Source organism: Pinus tabuliformis, chromosome 2_2, assembly GCF_031772625.1.
Source record: "Pinus tabuliformis cultivar Carrire ecotype Pingquan chromosome 2_2, CPIR1, whole genome shotgun sequence".
NCBI lineage: Eukaryota > Viridiplantae > Streptophyta > Pinopsida > Pinales > Pinaceae > Pinus > Pinus tabuliformis.
Window position 1 is genome coordinate 185,078,673 of NC_142300.1, and position 23,478 is coordinate 185,102,150.

A 23,478-nucleotide genomic window follows, 5' to 3' on the forward strand; every position below is an offset into this window, starting at 1 on the left:
ATCCTAATCTATTCTTCAAGTTTTAGAATCACATGCCTCTCATCTTGGTCCTTTATGTAGATGATCTCTTTCTGATAGTTGCAGACCCTCTCATTTATCAATGAAAGAGGGAGTTGGCTTCCGAGTTCGAGATGAAGGACCTAGGATTGATGCACTACTTTCTAGGCCTGGAGGTCTGGCAAAAGCCAGGTGAGATTTTTCTTTCTCAAGGAAAATACGTTGTGAAGCTGCTCGAGAGACGTGGGATGGTGGATTGCAAGTTTGTGTCTACTTTGATGGAACCCAACTTCAAGAAGCTAAGTGGGAGTGCTGTTGGGCCCGAATTGGCAAATCCTTCTGAATATAGACAACTTATGGGGGTCCTGATGTTCTTGGTAAACTCCCGTGTGGACATATGCTTTGCTGTGAATACATTGAGTCAATTTATGGTCGAGCCTCATCACACACATTGGATTGCTGCTAAGAATCTCTTGAGATATTTCCGTGGCACAATCAGCTATGGAATGAGATACACTGTCGGGAATTGGAGGCTACATGGATATACTGATGCTGACTGGGCTGACAGTGTGGTGGATCGTAAGAGCATGTCTGGATGTTGCCTCTCATTGGGGTCTACGCCAATTTCTTAGATGAGCAGGAAGCAAAAATCAATTGATCTAAGCACCGTTGAGGCCGAATACATTGCTGCTAGTATGGCCTATTGCGAAGCTGTTTGGTTGAGGAAGCTCTTTAGTGAGCTATTTGAGCATGTGTTGGATACCACCGTGATCTACTACGACAACCAGAGTGGGATTTGCCTTTCAGAGAATCCCATGTTCCATGACTGCTTCAAGCACATTGATATCGGATACCACTTTATTCGGAATATGGTACAACAGGGAGCAATAAGGCTCCAACACATTAGGATTGATGAGTAGGTCACATACATCCTCACAAAGCCTTAGGAAAGGTCAAATTCTTAGCCTTTCAAGAGAGACTTGGAGTCGTGGAAAGACCCTCCCATGAGGCTCTTGCTTGAGTTGGACATTGAGCTCTGGGAGCTCTTGGGGGCTTGGGGTACTTCTTGGAGCTATGGGTGACCATAACGTGAGTGGTTCACCTTCCCCTATTGGTGTGCTATGTACAAGGTGAGTGGTTCACCTTCCCCTACGATACATGTTTGTAGGGTGAGTGGTTCACTTTCCCCTACGATTGACATATGCATAGGATGAGTAGTTCACCTTCTCCTATGGCATATGAGCAAGATGAGTGGTTCACTTTCTCGTGCTGATGCCCCAACATACATCCTACCCATGTAGTCGGGGACTCATGGGAAGTACGTCTCATCTGCCAATGAGTTGGGAAAAGTGGTTAGGGACCATAGCACTACTGATGGACACATTGTGTATTGCAGTACTCCTTATGACTAGGATGCATGGTGTTCAACAACTTGATCTGGGATCAAGTCTGATTGAGGTTCTATCTCTAGACTGATTTTTGTTGGTGGAGAGTGGTAAGGTCTTGTGACTCACTCTTGATCGATTCTTCTTCATTATTCATATCAATGTTTAGCAGAGCAGAGATGAGATGAGATACAAAGATGGTACATGACGACAGGATGGCATGATGATCGATGATGATGGATGGATTGGCAGGTGGAATTCTCCCTAGTTGAGAGGGAGTGTTAAAATTGGAAACTAGGGCCAAATTCCACCTTGGGACAACTCATTTGATGGAGATGATGATTGCATTAAATTCCTCTTTTCGAGAGGACCAAAATTGATATAAAGATCATCTAATTTGGACAAGCAGAAGTGTGTTTTTGAATTTATGCCCACACATGTGCAAATTGTTCAGGTTGGCCACATCATCATGTAGGCTCATGAAGCCCAATGGACGTGTCACTTCACCCTCAACGACTTGTATAAATACAAGTGACCTCTCACCTCATTTGGCATCATCATCACACACATTTCTTCTCTCTCCTCTCATTGGTTCATACAACTATTGGGCAGATCTCTCTCTCACACATGTGGCAGAAGGACGAATTTTCTGGGCAAATTGCAGGGCCGAATTTCAGGACTGTTGCAGGAGTTTGACCAGCGTTGATTGAGCATTTTGACTCATCCTTTGACTGCGATTTTTGTTGGAAATTTCGTTTTTGATAGGCCATAAAGTTTGGCATAGGAACCGAGAATTTATAGGCACTTTGACTGCAGGGTTGACCGCAGAGTTGACTGCAGAGTTGACCAAGTTTGATTGCAGTTTTCAGGACTGTTTTGGGCTGACTTTGACCACCTTATCAGGCCAAGTTTGACTAGGTATGACTGAGCTCCAAAAAGGATTTGCTGCTGCATTGACCATCTTTGACTTTCTGGTTAGGGCTGAATTTGACTGCAGTTGACTGCAGATTTGACAGGGCTGTTTTGACTGTGATTTGGCAAGTCAAATTTTCACTTTTGTACTCTCTCTCTCTCTGCTGAACATTTGATATAATAATAAGAAGAATTGATTAAAGGGTCTTCCCCACATTGGGGTTTTTCCTTGGCATCCGTCAAATCTTGTGTCCTCTAGTCTTGGCTTGTCTTCTGCATTTTTATTTTATGTTCTATCTATAGTTACTATCTATGTGATTTATGATTAATGTGATTACTATTGGAAACTAATTTGGAAATTGTCATTGGGCTGCTTAAAATACATTGATGTAATTATGCTGAGCATAGAACATACCATTGTTATCTAAATTTAACACCACGAAAATCAAACAAAAGAGAAAGATTGCAAGGATAAAACACCCAACATACCATTGTTATCTAAATTTAACACCATGAAAATCGAACAAAAGAGAAAGATTGCAAGGATAAAACATCCATGACTCCCAAGATTGATCAAGTACCTGAATTGGAAGATAAGGGCACACAACAGAAAGCAGTCATGAGGAACTGGAATGAATTCTAGGCTAGCTGCAGGAAAGATAGACCAGCTAGTATTGACGCTGAATCAAAGGTAAAGAAACAAGGTGCTAAGGCAACTTAGACCCTATTTCTGGCAAAGGTGGAAAAAAGGGAAATTAACAGTGATGAAGATGAGAGCTCAACTGCCTATGTAAACATTGCTGTCTCAACAGAAATTGGAGCTACAAATGGCAAACATACTGATCCCATTGTTCATTCCATGGATGACCCACTGAGAAAATTGGATTCTCCTACCAGTGAAATAGTCAAACAGAATGAGGATCATGATTTCACTCCTTTTGAGATTGGAGAGGCTATACCTATGGAAGAAGATTACTCTTCCGAAGAGGATGGAGAAGAAGATGATGAAATTTACTTGGCAGAACGAGTGCATGAGGCAGATTTGGGGTATCCATCATATTCCAGTGCATTTGCTTCAACAACTGCAACAACTGCTATGACTGGCCATGTATCTACCAGTGCCAAAGGAGCTATCAAAAGTAGAGACCGCCGAACTGCTCCTAATCGTAGAAATGCAAATGTTTGCCCTCAATTGAACTTCTTCATTGGTAGGAAGCAGGTTGACAGGTCATCTAGATTATAGTATTATACTAGGCAACTATGCATCATACAGTACTAGACGGATATGAGTGAAGGTATGTTGGTTCGGATTTTTCTGGGTATGAGAGTCAAAGATTTGGGATGCAGTTTACACTTTCACCTTTCAAAGCATTGATGCAACAACCGAGAGGGATTTGATTGGAACACCCAAAACGTTTTCTACACCTAAGAATAGTAAGTATATGTCACTTCGAGGTAGCATTTTGCAAAGAAAATTTCCTTGTGACTTGGAGATATCAAATAGCACATATAAGGTTTTGTTACCTAGAAAGGAAGGAAACAAGCCCCATTCTGAGGAGGAACCTTATCTCTATCAGGAGTACATGTGGAACAATAGACTCAGCAATTAGAGTGACAACACAATCCATGCTAATCTTGATGAGCTTGAGAATCTTCAACAGACACATATATTTGTTAAGATTGAAACTATAGAGGGTCTAAAGCAGTTTGATGAGATCTTGCAAGACGTAGGTGATATTATTCTTTCACAGGGAAATTTAGGGATAGATCTTCTTCCAGAGGTGTTTTTATTCCAGAAAGCTGTTGTCTACAAGTGTAACATGGCTGGAAAGCCTGCTGTAGTCACACATGTTGTTGGCAGTATGTCAGGTAAATTACGTTCAACGCGTGCAGAAGCAACTGATGTTGCAAATGCTGTTCTGGATGGGATGGATGCAATTCTGCTAGGTGCATAAACTTTTCGCGAATCATACCCCTTTGAGACTATCTCAATAGTAGGAACGATCTGTGCAGAAGTAGAGAGTGTACAATCAAGCTGTTTATTTTAAGAGGACTATGAAACAAAGCATTGAACCAATGAGTTACTTGGAGTCTATTGCAACCATGACAGTAAGTACAACAATCAATGTAAAGGCTTTAGTTATTGTTGTGTTCACAACATCCGGATGAACTGCTAGGTTAATAGCAAAATACCATCCTACTATGCCAGTGTTATCTGTTGTCATCCCAAGAGTGACAACAAATGAATTGAGATGGAGCTTTACCGGTTCATTTCAAGCAAGACAAACTTTTGTTGTTAGAGGACTTTTCACTATGCTAGCAGATCCTCGACATACAGCTGAATCAATTAATGTGACAAATGTCCCTGTATTGAAGATTGCATTGGATCATGGTAAAACAACAGGGTTAATTAAACCTCATGATCAAATAGTTGTATGCCAAAACATAGGGGACTTGGCAGTTGTTAAGATACTTGAAGCAGTCACAAATATGAAATTCAATGAAGAACCAAATTATTTGAAGCTTATTTCCATTTTTGAAGGCATTCTTGGAGCAAATGTTTCAACAAGACCAATTAATACAGATGGAGCTTAGAAGGCTGGTAAAAAATGAGCAAGGATGCTAGCTGATGATGATGATGATGATGAGCAACCCAAGAAGAAGGTTCAACTTGGAACTCCAACAACTCAATGGATATCTGTTTACAATGCTTGACGAATTATGAAACAGAGATACCATTATAATCTTGCTGATGCACGGCTTCATCAACATGTTGAGAAAGGGAATAGAGATGGGTTGTATATTAGCTGTGTGGCTTGTTGCACAAACCTTTGGGCTATCATTATGGATGCAGGCACAAGGTTCACTTCTCAAGTATATGATCTTTTTGCTGTCTTCATGCATAAGGATTGGATTATGGAACAATGGGAAAAGAATTACTCTATTAGTGCCATTGATGGTGCTATGAATGGAAGTTCTTGGGTTGTTATGTCCAAGGGAACACCTTATACTCAACAATTTTATAAAATCAACGATCTTTTCCTTTCAAATGGATTAGTAAAACGTGGATGGAGGGATTTTATGATACATTGATCACAATTGTTGGGAATCGATGGTGTGTGTTCATGTCTCGGAATGTAGGGTTCTCAGATCAGGTTGTTGAACTTGATTTTCTCTATCCGAGTGAAGGCATTCATAGACGTTGGGAGAAAGCAGATAAGGATGAAGGGCTGTGGGATCTGAGAGAAAGGGAAGATATTAGCAAGGTGAAAGAAGAGTGTAATTGCAAATTCTTGGGATTTTCCCTGCTCAAGGAATCTGCTAGTATAATGACAAAAGACGATGGTGGATTGCATGTACTGTCCGGTCATAATCTTCTCCAGACAACTCACAAGACAAGGATGTCCAACCAAGAGGTCCTCCTTCTTGAAGATAGGAGGGCAGATTCTGCAGAACCCAGACTTGCCATTGCTTGAGGACATGCAATGCTAGGAAGTGGGGACTGTAATGTCCCCAATTGATTAATTTCCCACAGGAGGACGGGATAGCTTATCCAACTCCTTAGGCTATAGTCTTGATAAAGGGGGAAAACCCAATTATCTAATGTTTGGTGCAACATTGGGTAAATTTTGGATTGGCTAGGGCAAAAAGCCCAAATTGGGGGTTGCACTTGCAACCCCTCACATGATAGTGAACCCCATGAGAAAATATATAAATAAATGGGAGTTGGAATCATTTTGGATCATGAATTTGGATTGGAATATCTCTGATTTTCTTGAGCCTGAGGCTTTGAGGGTTTTAAGACCCCCTTTCTTTTGATTAGCTTTGGTGGGGGTAATCGCACCCTATCTAATCTTCTTTGTCTAGTTTTGGTGGAACTAATCCCACCCTATCTAATCCTCTTTGTCTAGATTCAGTGGAGCTGATCCCACCCTACCTAGACGCTTCTTTTTACTGTTCTGGCGCAACATTCTCTCCTAAGCAGCTTGGATTTGTCTAATTAGCAAATAAATTCTACACTGAGGTCTGTTTTAGAGCAGCGAAAGTCTTCATATGGCTCCAATCGCAGAGTCTCCTGTGCAGCGGATTTTGGTAATCTTTTGGCAAATACTGAAGGGAAATTGAGTACAACAACGCCCCTATTCTGGGAGCAAAACTTCCCTTTTTTGTTGTCTGTACAACCAACGAACAAGGATTCAATCTGCAGCATGTTGAAGGGCAGAAGCACAACAGAGTGGTGAAAAACAATGAGATAGCACTATGGGACTGCAGGCAGCCACAAACCGGTACAAGGTTGCAGATAGTCGCAGGACTGCAAGGCCAAAAGCTTCAGGTCCTGATTCTGGCAGCGACTCTTAAACAGGGTCATCATCATACCTTAGTTTCAGATTTGGAATAGTAAGCCAGATAGGGCAAAGTAGTCTGATCAGAGCAGTGAACAATAAGCAAATGGGTCTGGAAAGGAAGTCTATCAGGGCAACAAGATACCTAGCCCAGTTAGGGCAACACTAATATAACAAAATCCTTAACCAATTATTCTATGAGTTGATAAGAATTGTATGGGATCAATTGTTTTAATTGATGTTGATGATTTATGATACTGCAGGGGGAATAGTAGTAACTGCTGAATTGGTTAGGATTAACTTGTGGTGATATTATCAGCACTGAAAGGATCAATACTGTCGGGGTGTAACAACCCTAGTAAACTGTTGTGTAACCAGTATAGGTTACTGAAGTTTTAATTCTGTTTATCCTTAACTTGGCTACAATTGATGCATTATGTTGATGGTACTTATCACTGTTACATTTTAATGATCTTTGTGGAAAGTTACAAGGACTACAGCGATATTTGTGCAATATTTTTCCTTGTTTGAAACCCTAAGGGTAAAAAAAATACCCTAGGACATTTACAACTTCCACCCTGGACCCCCACACCAGTGTCAAGATTGTGCTTGCTTGCACAGTCTACAAGCAAAGAATACAACACATGTCCAACAGTTGGGAGACATGTACAATTTTAATTGGAGTTGAAAAATCTACATTCAAGGTAAAAAGGTTTGAATGTTCCTCCTTAAAAAAAGAAATTACCTTATAGCTGGAAGGGTGTTATGAAATAGAGGTTTTAGAAAAGAAAACATTCACTTCAATTAGAATTGTTAGACACGCAATCCTCTAGGATTATGGTGAATTATAAATAACAGTAAATATAAAACTGAAAGGTTGTTGGGCAAACTAACAACCCATGTAGTTGGAGAACCGTCTAACTGTTTCTCCTTTGTTATAAATTCAAGCCTCTCATTCATGAATAACAAGTTGGAGTTTTCTGAGCAATCCTCAGTCTGAAATGGTATCAGAGCTGAGTGCTCCTTTACCCTCCCCTGCTCCTGCATACTTATTTTCTCTTGTATTCACACTACATAGATCTTTTTGTGTGATTTCCACTGTGCTTTATGGGCGCTCCTTCGTGCCTGAACGGAGAGGAGACATTGATGTATCATGTAGGTATGATCGGTGCTGCAACCACTGCTGAAGAAAACAAAGGCGAATTTCTATACGTGTTAAAGCAGAAGCAACAATGAAATTAGGGTATCCTAAGAGAAATTACTTGCGTGGTTAAGGCCGATGTGTGTTCGTTTTGGGTGATGAATATCCATCCTGATTGGGGTGTGACAATGGAAGCTCCATGACTTACGTTTCATTAACTACCTCCCATTTTTACTGATCTATAAAGAATGCCGAAAGAAAGATTTCCTTAATTAAAACAACCAAAGAGAATGGAATATGTTAGATCACCTCACTACCATATCAACGCTTGGAGTAATAAATATATGTATGGATGAATTTCAGTGGCGCTCAAATATTGATATCCAACAACAGACCCAGTTTGGGATCCATATTCAATTGATCGAGATCCAACAATAGTGATCCAGTTCGAGTTGCATGATGTTGTGACCGATTTTTTTTTTGGTTGTTGTTTTTGTTTTCTTGGTTGTGTATCTGTTTTTGACAAAATTCAATTGTTTCTATATCTTCATTTCAGTCTGTTCTCTTTTTTTTTTACTATGAGGTGATTGTATATATATCAAATTCGTTATTCAGGCGATCCTCGAGAAACTATAATAGTGATGTTGCACTGACTGGAACCACAGGTTCCAAGCAGCAGATTGTAAATTAAGTTGTTGGATTGATTGCTGATTCTTGGTTTAGCTTTGGTATGATTGCGGTTTCTGTGCTTTCCTCACCATTGCGTCACCATGGGCGGGCCTCCGAATCTAGAAGAGGAAGCATTTGCTGCTTTGATTAGATCCTCTTAAATAGATGGTGAGAAGCGTTCTGAAAAAGGTGAGCATATCCCATCTCCAAATTGAGTATGATATCAATAGAAACGAGAAAGATATCTTTGCTGGTAAATTTAAAGAACTATGGTGCTAGGAGTGAGCAACACACTGAAAAACAGTAGGTACAAATCAGTACATAGAAAGCAAAATAGCTAGTCTCTCTCTTTCATACATATATAAAGTTCTATTATTAGTTTGAACAACATATTTTGCTATCTCTATTGCTATATGCAATTTTTGTTTTATGTATGCATTTAATTAGTGCTTCCGATCTGATCTAACACCTACTTCAAGCATTGTTGGACAATGGATGCAAAATGCATTCACTAAATTCCATAGTTGGTGTAGTTTTAATCGACAAGGAAAACTACGCACAATGGCTTGGAAAGATAAAGAGCACATTCATTTTTAATGTCCTACGAGATGGAGTTTGTGAAGGAGAAGCCATAGAATAGGTTGATGACGAATTAGGATTAGAAGTGAAGCTGAAGGAGGAAGGACCAGTCAAGCCTACATTTGCTAAAGACCTTGCCATTTGGAAGAGCAAGGACAAGAAAGATGCTACAATCAGCAATGAGGTAAGCAGTCACATTGTCTCAGTGACTGATTCATATGGTGCACTTAAAAAATTGAAAGATCTGCATGATTCTCATTTTGAATTAGAACTAATACAACTGCTTGTGAAACATTTTAATCTTGAACTGAAAGATGATGATCCCACGACACTAGCCTCATAAATCAAAGCTATCATGCATGCCATAGATGCCACCGAAGTTGAGATATATCTGCCTCTCACAGCCTTCATAAAGGTCCTCTATCCTACTTACTCTCACTACCTTGAATCTTTGCAAGTAAGTGGTCAGATGAAAAACATGACATTTGACTACCTAGTTGAGAAAGTTGCATAAAGAGAAAAAACTATATGAAAGAAGAAGCAAACATCAGTCCACTGAAGAGATTGTATGTGAGCCAAAGGAGACAACAACAAATGAAGACGTGGGAGAAAGAACTTTAGACAAAGGGGGGGTAGACGGAATTAGACAAAGAGACGTAATCTTCATTGTGTCCATTGTAGCAAAAAAAGACATGAAATCAAAACATGCACAATTCCATGGGAGAAGATCAAAGAATAAGAAGAAAAAGAAAAAGCTCCAGAACAAGCAAAAGGTAACACACCAAAATCAACTCATTATATTGTCGCTCACTGTAATATTGGTTTGCATGAGGATGTGTTTAACATTGCATTTTCTTCTTGGAGAGACACATGGCTGCTTGACACAAGTGCCACTTGCCACATGACATTTCAGAAAGAAGCATTTGAGTAGTTTGATGAAAACATAGATGGCGTGGTATACTTTGTTGATAGATCTAGTCTCAAGTCTTTAGGGATTGGTACAATAAGGCTCAAGTTGCTCGGACTAATAGATTTTGTTCTACATAATGTTCTCTATCTTCCTCAGTTGCGGAGGAACCTGATATCCCTTGTGCACATTTGCCAACAAGGACACTCCATTCATATTTTTGATGGAAAGGTTGAGATAAGGAGGACTTTCAACAATAAGATCGTGATGATTGGAGAGGAAGAAGATAAGTTGTTGAACCTAATGCGAACATCCACATCTTTTGCACAACATTTTTCCCATCTCAAAAGTTGGGCTAGACTTGGTCATTATGTCAACCCGAGTTTTGGGATGGGATATTAATTCCACCATTGAATTGTTCATGATGCCTATTCTTAATAAAGTTCGTTTGTCCAGACTTGTCATTATGTCATCCCTATTTTTGGGATGGGATATTAATTCCACCATTGAATTGTTCATGATGCCTATTCTTAATAGCATTCATTCCCAAGCTAGGTTATATAAATACTTTGAATTCATAACCTTGGCTATCCATAGGTAGCCTGTTTACTTTGGTAGGATTGGCTTTTTAGATTCTATACCTACTTGGTGTACCTCATGTTATTCCACTTGGAAAACCAGTTTTAGTCCCTATAGTGCCACAAAACAACTGAGGCAGGTCAAGCCATGCTTGCCAAAGAATGGACTACCATGGTAAAAACTAACAAGACAATGACAGGTTGAACAAATTTCATAGATAGATTTATATGAAAGGTCTATTAGTTGGTGAATGGAGAGTTACCTACCAGGAGGCATTTAGAATGTAAGCAACCTCTACAATTTGGTGAGAATCTAAGGGTTGAGGGTGTATCTATTTGAAAAATACACAGTTATTAGGACTTATTTTGATGTGAAACCTTACAAGTCGCTCGTATTCATAATCACCAAGCTATTTGCATTAGAGTACATTAGGAAGATGGACTAGGTAAACCTAAGATTCTATAGAAAGAACAAACAAGCCTCCAAGTTCCCCACTTCTTTTTCTATAAGAATCTATCTTTCAATAATAGAAAATCCTATAAGAATGTTGTTGAAATGTTTGCTGATTTTAATTTGAAAAAAGCTGTTGAATGGAGCTATGATCCCCATAATTTAATCTAGACAAAAACACTAGACCACAAAAGGGATTTTGCTCATCAAAGCAAACCCGAGGTAGAGAAGTTGGCTCTTTGGATTCATGGGACTAGACACTTCAAATATTTTCCCTAGGAGCTGTGAAGCAGGGTAAAAATGTTGAGGAGGTGACTATTGAAATTCAATAGTTGAACACACCCCTTATTGTGTTGAATTTCTAAAGATAGACTAGCAGTGAAGTCCCAAAGGAGATTCCTAGCCCCCCTAACCACTAGAGAAAGAAAATGGAGACCAAGGGTTGGTCTATTGCAATGTTAGAGCTAGGTGGTTGATGAGGCTTTACATTAACAAACCCAATACTATGTTTAACACCCTCCCTAAAGACAATGAATTCACTGAATTGCGGGAGTAGGAGCATGGAAGAGTGGGAAGTTATGATGACAAAGGTGCTCCACTAGAAAGGAAGGTAGATCCTTCTTCTAAAAGCAAGGAAGGAAATGCTAAATAAGATGCCCCTGATTTCAAGATTGCATGTACCATGAATCATCGGGCTATGGTCCTCAAGGCAAAGAAGGTAAAGGTGTTTTGAGGATGCCAACACCTCTCCAACACCTAGGTAAACAAGGTCTAAGAGTTGAAGGGGGCTCAAATACCTAAGGGAAAAGTTGCAAACTACAGATAACCATGGATTCGGGGAGAAACAACCACGAGACACATAAGGAGATAAGGGGCAGGAGAACTAGTAGTCCACTGAGGAAAGAATAAGCACACAAGAGATCCAAATTGTTGGCACCACTAGTGTCACTACATCTAGTGTTGTTGGAGGTGATTGATATTTTGAGGAGCCTAATGGAAATGACAAAGGCAAGAAATGCCATGATCTAGAACAAGGCAAAAAGAGGAAAGCAAAAAGCCCTATAGAGAATCCAGAGGAAAAAAAAGCAAGAAGAGAAGGTGAGAACAAGTGCAAGGCCTGCAGTAAGTATTGAAGCCATTCCTCCCTTTTCTACCATTGAGACACCTACATCCTTCTCTTTCACTGCCCCTTCTTCTTCCCCTTTTGCTCCACCTTCAACCTCCATGTCCCTCATAGACCCCAATCTACTTCTGACAGTATCTTGTGCCTACCATTTTTGACTTGGTAGTCATCTACACCTTCTTTCACTCCAAATCCTCTCATTTTAGCTCACGAGGGTCTAGATAAACCCATTTCCTAACTTACCCATGGCCCCTTTGACAAATGCCCCCCTTCTCTGATTCCATCTCCTTTTCCCAATGGAATCCCCAAGGTTCAATTATTTACTCCTAGAGTGCTACCACAACCTTGAAGTGAATCCAATGACCAACAAAGTAACTACCATAAATATAATAGAAAGTAAGATAGACAACAAGGAAGCAAGAGATTTTGGCAGAGGACCCAACACAAAACATGCTAATCACAATATTTGATCAGGGAAAGCTTCATTTAGCGGCCATGGAGGTGGTGGGAATCAAACTAGGGATTCATCACAACCTCAATCTTACAAGACCATAAGCATATCTTTAGATTGGAGAGGTTGCCTCCCATAGGCTAGATGGACTTTTCAATGGACGCATAAGAAGGGGCATTCTATGGCTATAGGAAACAACATCTGGATTGTCCAATCTCCAATAGAAACATAAAACTATAGGATGAATGAACTACAAAAAAGGGTAGAGTTAAATACAAGGAGCTTAAAGCTATCATACTAGAGGAGCGAAAGGTTGCTATTGAAACAAAAGCAATTTCAATAGCCAAGCAAACCATGGAAACTAAGAATAAGGAGCTCCTGCATAAGCAAAACACTATGGAATGAATTATAAATTCTCAAAGGGAGAAGGCCAACAAATTGGAGGCTAAAGCAGTAGCATGGGCTCAGGAGGCAAACTTTAATAGTGCAATTCTAAGGGAAAGAATCGAGCAAAACATGCTGTTGTAAGGAAAATTGGAAGAGCTACAAAATCAACTGTTAACTAAAAGAGAGCTATCAAAGATGGTTGTTCTTAAGACAACTCTCTAACAAAAAGAAAAGTATGTCAAACTCTTTAGGGGCATGGTAAATAAAAAGGAAGAAGAAATTGCCACAATAAGGGAAAGTCTGCGAGTAGCATAGACAACAATCTAGGAAAGAGCCCTAGATAAAGAAGCTTTGATAAAAGAATTGAAGAGCTGAAGACAAAGCTTACCCAGGAAAAGGTAGTTTCTTTTGGCAACCTTGAAATGCTGTAGGCCACGAAAATTGCTCAGTAACAAGTAAAAGGGGCAGTAACAAATCTTAGGGTATACCTCTCTAATTTGAATTTGGAGCAGCTAACCCCCATAGATCAGATGAACTTTTAAAGGGAGGCACATGAAGGGGCATGGCATGGCTATAGGAAAGCAAACATCTGAAATGCCCATGCTCCAAAAAAGAAACATAAAACTAGAGGATGAGTTAACAACATAAAAGGCTGAATTTAAATGCAAGGAGCTTAAAGCTACCAGGCTAGAGTGCCAACAAGGTGCTATTGAAACACAAGCAATTTTAAATTCTTAATAGCTAGGCGAGCTCGAGAAAATATAAATAAGGAGCTCCTTCTCAAGCACAACATTATGGAAGGAATTATAAATTCTCAAAGGGAAGGTCAACAAACTGGAGGCTAAAGCAACAATATGAGCTCAGGAGGCAAACTCTAACAGTGGAATGTTAAGGGAGAGAATTGAGCAATACAAGCTTTTGTAGGGAAAATTAAAAGAACTACCACAACAATTGATAGCTAAGAGAGCCAACATAGATCACTGTTCTTAAGACAACCCTCCAACAAAAACTAAAGGATGTCAAGCTCTTAGGGACATGGTAATTAAAGGAAAAAGAAATTGCCACAATAAGGGAAAGTCTGAGGGTAATAGAGAGTCGAGACAACAGTGTAGGGAAGAGCACAGGATTAAGAAGCTTTGGTAAAAGAAATTGAAGAGTGTTACGAACAAAGTTCGTATATGCTCTGATACCACTGATACAACAAGCGGTGTAGTTGATTGTACTTGAAATGTAAAATACATTTAGTTCCATTCAATTCTCTGCAAAGTACATTCAGTTTTTTGCATAGAACTTTCAAGTTTCTGCAATTTTTTTTTTAAATTTATGCATAGAATTTTCATATTTTAACATGGTATCAGAGCCTTGGTGAAGACAAGTCCAAGGAGACCAGACATCATCTGAAGAGACCCCACTTGCTGCCAAAGTTTTTTGATCAAGAGACTCACTTACTTTAAGGTAGAGGAGACATTGAATGATGCTTCAAACTTTGGCCCATGGAAAGCAAGACTAGATAACACTCTTGAAGAACACGATGTTCTAGAGTATGTTGAAGGCACAATAGCTGATCCACTAAAGAATTCAAGTGTTGTTGTCAAATCCAAACATAAAAATGGTGAAATCAAAGCTAGAAAAAACATCTATGGTTTTTTTAGTGATCGTCTCATTATTTATGTTTCTGGTTTGAAGAAAGCTAAAAAAATGTATGACAAACTAATTAACATGTTTGCAATTAGTAACTTGAACCAGTTTATTGCCTTGAAGAATTAGTTGAATAGCATCAAGATGAACAAAGGAGAGACGGTTCAAGTATACTTTTTGAGAATGACCAAAATCAGGGATCAACTATCAACAATTGGTGAAGTTGTACTCGACAAAGAAATGGCGTTGATTGTGCTTGGAAGCATTTCTCCTGTTTGGGAGATTTTTATTGCCACTATCAACAATATCAACACTATTCTTACATTTGATGAGCTCCTGGGAAAGTGTATCCAAGAGGAGGCTAGAATGATCTCCAGAGGGAGAATTTCACATCATGAAGAAGGAGAATCTATTGCATTTTCAGCCTATGACAAGAGAAAGAAAGGTAATAAAAAGAAATCTGCTTTCAAATCAAATAAAGAGAATCTAGACATGTCAAAAGTTAGATGCTTTAACTGTCAAAAGCATGGTCACTTTGCTCGTGATTGTAAAGAAAGAAGAAGAGCGCCTAGATTAAAAAACAAATCTGATTATAGAAAAGAATCTTCCGAAAATCAAAGAAAAGACCATTCTAAGAAAACAAGAAATCCAAGATATAGAAATAATGCAATAGAAACTCAATCAAAATATTTTCTTGTTTCTGCTCTTTCTAGTTCTTCTTTTGCAGATTCATTTGATAGTTGGTTAGTTGATAGTGGTGCTTCCAAACATTTACTGATTACAAGGAAACACTATAATTTAGTTGACAAAGAGACTAATTTAAATGTTATCCTTGGAGATAATTCTACTCACCAAGTTAAAAGTTATGGTTCAGTTTCATTTCAGTTAGATGATGGCAAATTTGTTTTTCTACAAGGACTTTTGTATGTACCTGGTTTGAAAAAGAATCTTGTATCCATATTTTCTCTAGAAAATAAAGGAATGTGTTGACGGTGCTAGACCCACCAACATTCAGGGGATCTCCCTGGTATGAAGTCCCAACTAGACCTCACACCGTTTGGTGTAGGAGTCCCATTCGGTATGATGGCTTGGTTGCCATTATCTTAAAGATATGCCTTAGCCCTTGCTTTTTAGCACGTGAGAGTGGTTTGCTTTGTCTTCGAACAACGAGGTTCGCGTGTCTGGTGAGTGCTAGTGTTACTTGTGTCAAGGTTGCTTCACCGCAGAGAGAGGGGGTGGAAGTGAGTCTCCAGTCGAAAGGGAAAAGTCCCAACTCTGTCAGAGACACACAACACAACAGCACATGTGTAGCTTTCGACGGAGCAGTCCACACGGATGAGGCAGTCACACACATAAGAAGGAATAGCATGTACAACACTCAATGGAGTAGTCCGCGCAAGTGCGACAGTCGTTATAACAAGTTTATGGAAAGGTTCTATCTGATGTCTAGTGAGGCAGCCCACACGAGCAGGACAATATTAACGACTTATACAACACTTTTTCATAAACATATGTATTAGGACAACCGAAGAATTTCAATTGTTTTAACACAGGTTAAAGCAACACACATTAGTCTTACAAACAATTACAATACATGTGTGAAATGTGCTAGCCTATTAACATGCTTCTGAATTAAGCGAAAGTTCCAAGACACATCAGTACACCATACATCACTAACCCGGTAGGCGGGGGTTGGAGCCACTGCTCGTTCCTCGAAGAAAATATTACAGACTGTCAATGCTATGTGGGAGGAGCCAAGGTGAAAAGTCTTTTGCATGTACAAATGACGGTTATTTATAGCCAAGGGTAGAACTGGCCCTTGTGACTGTTTGACTTACCTCATGACTGTTTGACTTCCATGACTTTTCAGATTACATGACTCTTTAGATTACATGTGGGTCTCATGGACTTCCACATTACATTACATTGATTTACAACAGTATGGCCCAACGTAGTGATTTGGCCGACATGACTCATGACACGACTTGGCGCGATAGCGCTGGTATATTCATGCTGGTGTTGGTGTCCATGTCGAGCTGCAGTGCTGCTGAGTGATGGATGTCCTCTTGGTGTATCATAGCTTCACCTCCGCATGGCAAGGTGTGCGGAGTCTTCGATGGTCTTGGTGTTTGTTTGATGTTGCATGTGCACGTCGCTCCTTCGCTTGTGCTTTGGCATGCTTCACATGTTCGTCCGTTCACGAAAAAATTTCCTTGCATGTTCGTCTGTTCGCGAAAAAATCTCCTCGCATGCATTGTCTATTCGCGAGAAAATCTGCTCGGATGCATCGTCCATTCGTGAGAAAATCTCCTCGCATGCATCGTTCGTTCGTCTGTTTGCGAACAAGTCTCCTTGCATGTGCTCATGGCAAGGTGTGCGGAGAGCCTTCGATGGTCTTGGTGTTCGCTTGATGTCGCATGTGCATGTCGCTACTTTGCTTGTGCTTTGGCATGCTTCACATGTTTGTTCGTTCACGAAAAAATCTCCTCATATGTTCGTCCGTTCGCGAAAAAATCTCCTCGCATGCATCATCTGTTCGTGAGAAAATCTCGTCGCATGCATCGTCCGTTTGTGAGAAAATATCTTTGCATGCATCGTTCGTTCATCCTTTCGCGAACAAGTCTCCTTGGATACCGTCCTGATCTTTTCCATTACTCTGTTCCTTGGTCCTTCTCCTCAACTCTTTGGAAGCAATTTCAGCATGTCACCTTTTCCTGTAGTCACTGAGAGGTAGATCTGCGCAATTTCAGTGGATAGTGATTGCTGCTGGAATGAGGCCCTGGGAGGCCCGTCTGCGTAGTTTCTGCATGCAAGACAGACAAGACAACTTGGACAACATTGCGCAGTTTGGGGCTCAGGGCACTGCTGTGGGATAGGGGTCTCGGGAGGACACCTCTGCGCAATTTCTGAGTGCAGTGCAGTTGGAATGCTCTGCGCATTTTGGAGAGCAGTGTTGGATGGGGCCTTTGCGGGCTGCGGGGTTTCAACAGGCAAGGGAGGTTGGTGTCTCTGTGCACTGCGGGGTTTCAACAGGCAAGGGAGGAAGCTTGATGGTTGCAGAAGCAAAGCGCACAGTTCCGAGAAGCTGGATGAGGCTAGGTTGCTTGGGAAATTGGCTAAGTGTGAGATCAGTGAAACATATGCAAACATTGATAGGACTCGACTGTGATCACACACAAAAACTTAGTGACACAACATAGACCATCCAGAATACAAGCATAATTTGCTTGATGCAACAACCTTCGTGACGTGAGTGCGCGAGGTGAGTGTGAAACATGTCTATGTGATGACAACCACTCATACACACACAATTCCCTTGAAGTAAGACAACATTCGCTTTGCATGACAAACAACCCTATGCCCAAATATGACACATGCTGCATGAAGATGAGAACACGGACAACTCTTAAGATCAAGGAGGGGAGCTTGAAATCATCAGCTTACCAACAAGCGACCAAGGATAATCGATCGCAAGATCTGAGGTAGGCTCCGAAATTTGCATGCGAGCCAAAATTTTGGAGGGTGGTTGTAGCTGCTACAACACTTGGCGACACACTGGTAGAACTCCAGCTCTCTGTATGGACCTTGTTCCATGAAAACTGAGTCTAACCCTTCTGGAAATATTGCTCGATCTTCGATCGTGATGGCTTCTGCACTGACTTGTTTGCAAGATGTAGTCCCTACCATTCTCTTGATCGGTCAACACACATTCCAAGCCAAGTCAACCCAGTTGTTTCGATTGGGGATGAGGGGTATATTGGTGCACAAGTAATATGACAGTCAGAGTTTAAGTTTCATCTCTGGTGTTGCTCCGCTGCCAGCAGGCCTGGACAGTACCCCGACAGAGTCATGCAGGAACACAAGCATAGCTCTGCTGCCAGCCAGCCTGGTCAGTACTTTGGCGAAGTTACTTGCATCACCTCTCTGCGCAGGAAGCCTCTCTTCTTTCGCCTTATTCATTTTTTCAAAATTTTTCATATTTTCATCATTCTTTTTCAAAGAACTGTGCGTAGGCACTTATTTATTTCAAAGGCAAAGAGGGATCCCGACTTATTGAGAGCATAAGAGGTTGTTTCTTCAGAGAAGTATGTTATGTATACCTCTGACATACTTGTTAAGGTTTTCCCCTTCACCTTACTCTACTTGAATGAGCTGACAAGGGTTAACCCAAAACAATCGACTAGAGTAGGTGGTGCTAGTTAGAGCGCAAGCGTTGTGTTTTCACCAAGACTCACGCTGAACAAAACGTATTTTCCATCAAGGCATCATCGACTGAAAACAACAAGTTCGTCATAAAAAGAGAGGACAACAAATAACCAAGCATGCAAAACAAAGCAAGCAAGCAGGGAAACAAACATGCAAACCAAAAAGCAAAGCAAAGCAAGAAGAAAAGACTACTCTTACTCCTATGCTAAAAAGTGCATGGGCCTATTCACGTGAAATGATATTTCCAATGCAGCCACCGGTGCATTGGCTGGCCCATGTTGGTGAAGGCATGGTTCGTGAGAAGCATAGTCAAGCGAACCAGCAAACAAAAAAGATATAACAATGAACACCAACACGCTCCGAGTTCTAAAACATCCACAAAAAAGAAAAGAGTGAATGCACAAGATAGACATTCTGCGGACTTAACATGGTGTTGTGACACAATGCGTACAAATGATAAACATATGCACTCTCTTGACTATGGCAGATAGACAAACATGAGAAAAATAGACAACTTACACCTTTCAAGTGTGCTTGCTGTGAATGATTCCTCCAGTGCACAAGCGATGGGATCATGTGATTCCGGTGGAGGAAGCAAATCTGTGTGTTGCATTGATCTTCAGTGCAAATAGATGAGAGATAAGGAGCCTCGGGTGTTTCGCAAATTTTCTGATAAGAAGTGGGACTAATCTCAGGACAACGAGGGCTTGACATAACCATCGGCTCATGCTGAAGTGCTTGGACAGCCTGCGGGTTTTCCACTTTGTCAATAGATAGATCATCAGAGACTAGTGGCTTAGACAGATTAACAACGAGTGAATCGACATCATGATCAGATGAAGAAGTACCGAGATCACGACAACCATGATCAAAAAATTTAGGATGTTTGTTGGCATCCTCATGATTTGATGAATCATACAAAGGGGTAGATGAGAAGCAAGAATGTTCACCCTCTGTGTTTTCGAAAAAAGCAGATGAAAGATCAAGTGGATTTTTAATGATCGATTTGTCCTCTCCGCTATCAAATGATGGATTGACATTAGGTGTGTCCTGTGAATGATCAGAAGTAGATACATCCGTGGATAGATTAACACAAGGACAATTAGAGATAATAGAATCACCAACGATGTCAGGAAAAAGCGGAGGAGGCACGGATAGAAGGAGGTCATCCTTCACTGTGGGTTCATGCTTAGATGCTCGGTAATACTCTTCGTGAATGACAATGCAGGTTGGTTGTGCAACATCAACTCCGTCGATGGCTTGATCCTCGTTCACAACAGGTGTAGAGTTTGGAACAAAAGAACACAAGACAGTGCAATCCGGAGGATCAGCAGAACGCGGAGACGGAGGTTGAGGTAACAAGTGTGTATGACAACCCATGGGCTTCCCAACCAAATCTGCGCAGATATTGAGAGTAGTGAGGGTGGGAGGATGTGATAGTTGAACAGACGTGTGCGCATGTTCTCCCACATCACTCTGTGGTGGTGGAGCTGTTTGATGAGGGGAAGGCGGACAATCACTTGTGACAGCGACTGTGTCCACTTGTGATTGTGCAGCTCCATCACCGAAGTATGCCGAGCGGGGTTTGAACTTCAAATTCATCTTGGGATAGAGTGATTTGGTAAGGCAATATTCAAATATGTCCATGAGATATTGGAATTTCATCTGACTTTTTAGAGCTTCAAACATGAATAGACGGAAGTGCTGCGAAAAATCCATAGGCGATTCATGCGGGGCCTTCTGTTGTTTTAACAATTTTTTATCAAGTGCTTCAGGATCAAAATGGTGAAAAACAGATTCAATTAGATCACTGAACTGCTTGAATGAGTGCACAGAGTTATGAGGCAGTATGCTACACCATCACAATGGGTGGTTGCGAAGTGTGTGTGCGAGTAGCGAACGGACCTTTGTTTCATTAAAACCTTCCACGTTTTCCATGAGCGCATGGAAGTCATCTAAGTGCTTAGGCCAGGCCACTTCGCCATCACCATCACCATCATACGTGATTTGTGATAAGTCATCCCAGAACTCCCTCTCGATGTGAAAGATATGTCCGTTGGACAAACATTTCAGAGGGTGAACTATAACAAACTCCATGATAGATGTGCGAAGATTCAACATAGATTGTGAGGACTTAGCTTGTCATCTAGCCCTCCTTCTAGTGCTAAAATGTTGACGGTGCTGGACCCGCCAACATTCAGGGGATCTCCCTGGTATGAAGTCCCAACTAGACCTCACACTGTTTGGTGTAGGAGTCCCATCCAGTACGATGGCCCGGTTGCCATTATCTTAAAGATATGCCTTAGCTCTTGCTTGTCAGCACGTGAGAGTGGTCTGCTTTGTCTTTGAACAATGAGGTTCGCGTGCCTGGTGAGTGCTAGTGTTACTTGTGTCAAGGTTCCTTCACCATAGAGAGAGGGGGTGGAAGTGAGTTTCCGGTCGAAAGGGAAAAGTCCCAACTCTGTCAGAGACACACAACACAACAGGACATGCGCAACTTTCGACGGAGTAGTCCACACGGATGCGGCAGTCACACACAAGAAGGAATAGCACGTACAACACTCAACGAAGTAGTCCGCGCGAGTGCGACAATCATTATAACAAGTTTATGGAAAGGTTCTGTCTGATGTCCGGTGAGGCAGCCCATGCGGGCAGGACAACGTAACGACTTATACAACACATTTTCATAAACATATGTATTAGGACAACCAAAGAAGTTCAACTGTTTTAACACAGGTTAAAGCAACATGCATTACAAGTGTTCCAAGATTAGCCTTACAAACAATTACAATACATGTGCGAAAACGTGCTGGCATGTTAACATGCTTCCGAATTAAGTGAAAGTTCCAAGACACATCGGTACACCATACATCACTAACCTGGTAGGCGGGGCGTTGGAGCCACTGCTCCCTCCTCAAAGAAAATATTACAGACTCTCAATGCTATGTGGGAGGAGCCAAGGTGAAAAGTCTTTTGCATGTACAAATGAGGGGTATTTATAGCCAAGGGTAAAACTAGCCCTTGTGACTGTTCGACTTCCCTCATGACTGTTTGACTTTCATGACTTTTCAGATTACATGACTCTTCAGATTACATGTGGGTCTCTTGGACTTCCACGTTACATTACATTGATTTACAACAGTATGGCCCACAATAGTGATGTGGCTGACATGACTCGACACAATAGTGCTGGTATGTTCATGCTGGTGGTGGTGTCCATGTCGAGTTGCAGTACTGCTGAGTGATGGATGTTCTCTTGGTGTATCATAGCTTCACCTCCGCATGGCAAGGTGTGCGAAGTCTTCGATGGTCTTGGTGTTCGCTTGATGTTGCATGTGCACGTCGCTCCTTTGCTTGTGCTTTGGCATGCTTCACATGTTTGTCCGTTCGTGAAAAATCTCCTTGCTTGTTCGTCCGTTCGCGAAAAAATATCTTCGCATGCATCTTATGTTCTCGAGAAAATCTCCTCGCATGCATCATTCGTTCTTTCATTCGCGAACAAGTCTCCTTGCATGTGCTCTCCTTGTTCATCCCGTCCGTTGCCGCGTCATGTTTTATCCATGTACCTGTATCATACTTACCCTCAAGATGATCATGCATCCGGCGGAGTTTGCATACGGTCCTGATCTTTTCCATTACTCGGTTCTTTGGTCCTTCTCCTCAACTCCTTGGAAGCGATTTCAGCATGTCACCTTTTCTTGTAGTCACTGAGAGGTCGATCTGTGCAATTTCAACGAACAGCGACTGCTGCTGGAGTGAGGCCCTGGGAGGCACGTCTGTGTAGTTTTTGCATGCAAGACAGACAAGACAACTTGGAAAACACTGTGCAGTTTGGGGCTCAGGGCACTACTGTGGGATAGGGGTCCTGGGAGGACACCTTTGCGCAATTTCTGAGTGCAGTGTAGCTGGACTGCTCTGCGCATTTCTGGAGAGCAGTGTTGGCTGGGGCCTCTGCAGGGTTTCAGCAAGCAAGGGAGGAAGCCTGATGGTATGAGCACAGTTCCAGGAAGTTGGATGAGGCTAGGTTGCTTGGGAAAATGGCTAAGTGTGAGATCAGTGAAACATATGCAAACATTGATAGGATTTGACTGTGATCGCACACAGACACTTAGTGACACAACGTAAACCATCCATAATACATAAGACATATTTTGTTTGATGCAACAACCTTCATGACGTGAGTGTGAAACATCTCTGATGACAACCACTCATACGCACACAATTCCCTTGAAGTAAGACAACATTCGCTTTGCATGACAAACAGCAACCCCTATGCCCAAATATGACACATGCTGCATGAAGATGAGAACACGGACAACTCTTAAGATCAAGGAGGGGAGCTTGAAATCATCAACGTACCAACAAGCGACCAAGGATAATCGATCGCAAGATCCGAGGTAGGCTCCGAAGTTTGCATGCGAGCCAAAATTTTGGAGTGTGGTTGTAGCTGCTACAACAGAATGAAAGTTGCTTTTATTAATGGAAAATTTCTAACTTGACCTTTGAACTCAAGTATGAGAGAATCCTTCACTCCTGGATTAAGATGTGAAGGGCTTTACAAAGTCAATGGTAAGCCCATTCATGCATTGGTCCATGATATTGATCTTTAGTGTGAGCTATGGCACAAAAGATTCGTTCACCTACACTACAAAGCCTTACCTCATGTAAGGAAGATGGTTTTTGAAATGCTTGAGATCAAAATGGATCATGA

The 23,478-nt window shown here is 41.2% G+C and overlaps 1 protein-coding gene and 1 pseudogene across 1 annotated transcript in view; both read left to right on the forward strand.

Annotated features, from left to right (window-relative positions):
* Positions 1-23,478, forward strand: part of LOC149192005 (Exostosin family protein) — a 65,095-nt gene that overhangs the window by 10,045 nt on the left and 31,572 nt on the right. The window lies entirely within an intron of this gene.
* On the forward strand, positions 3,154-4,889 carry LOC149192006 (pyruvate kinase 2, cytosolic pseudogene; annotated as a pseudogene).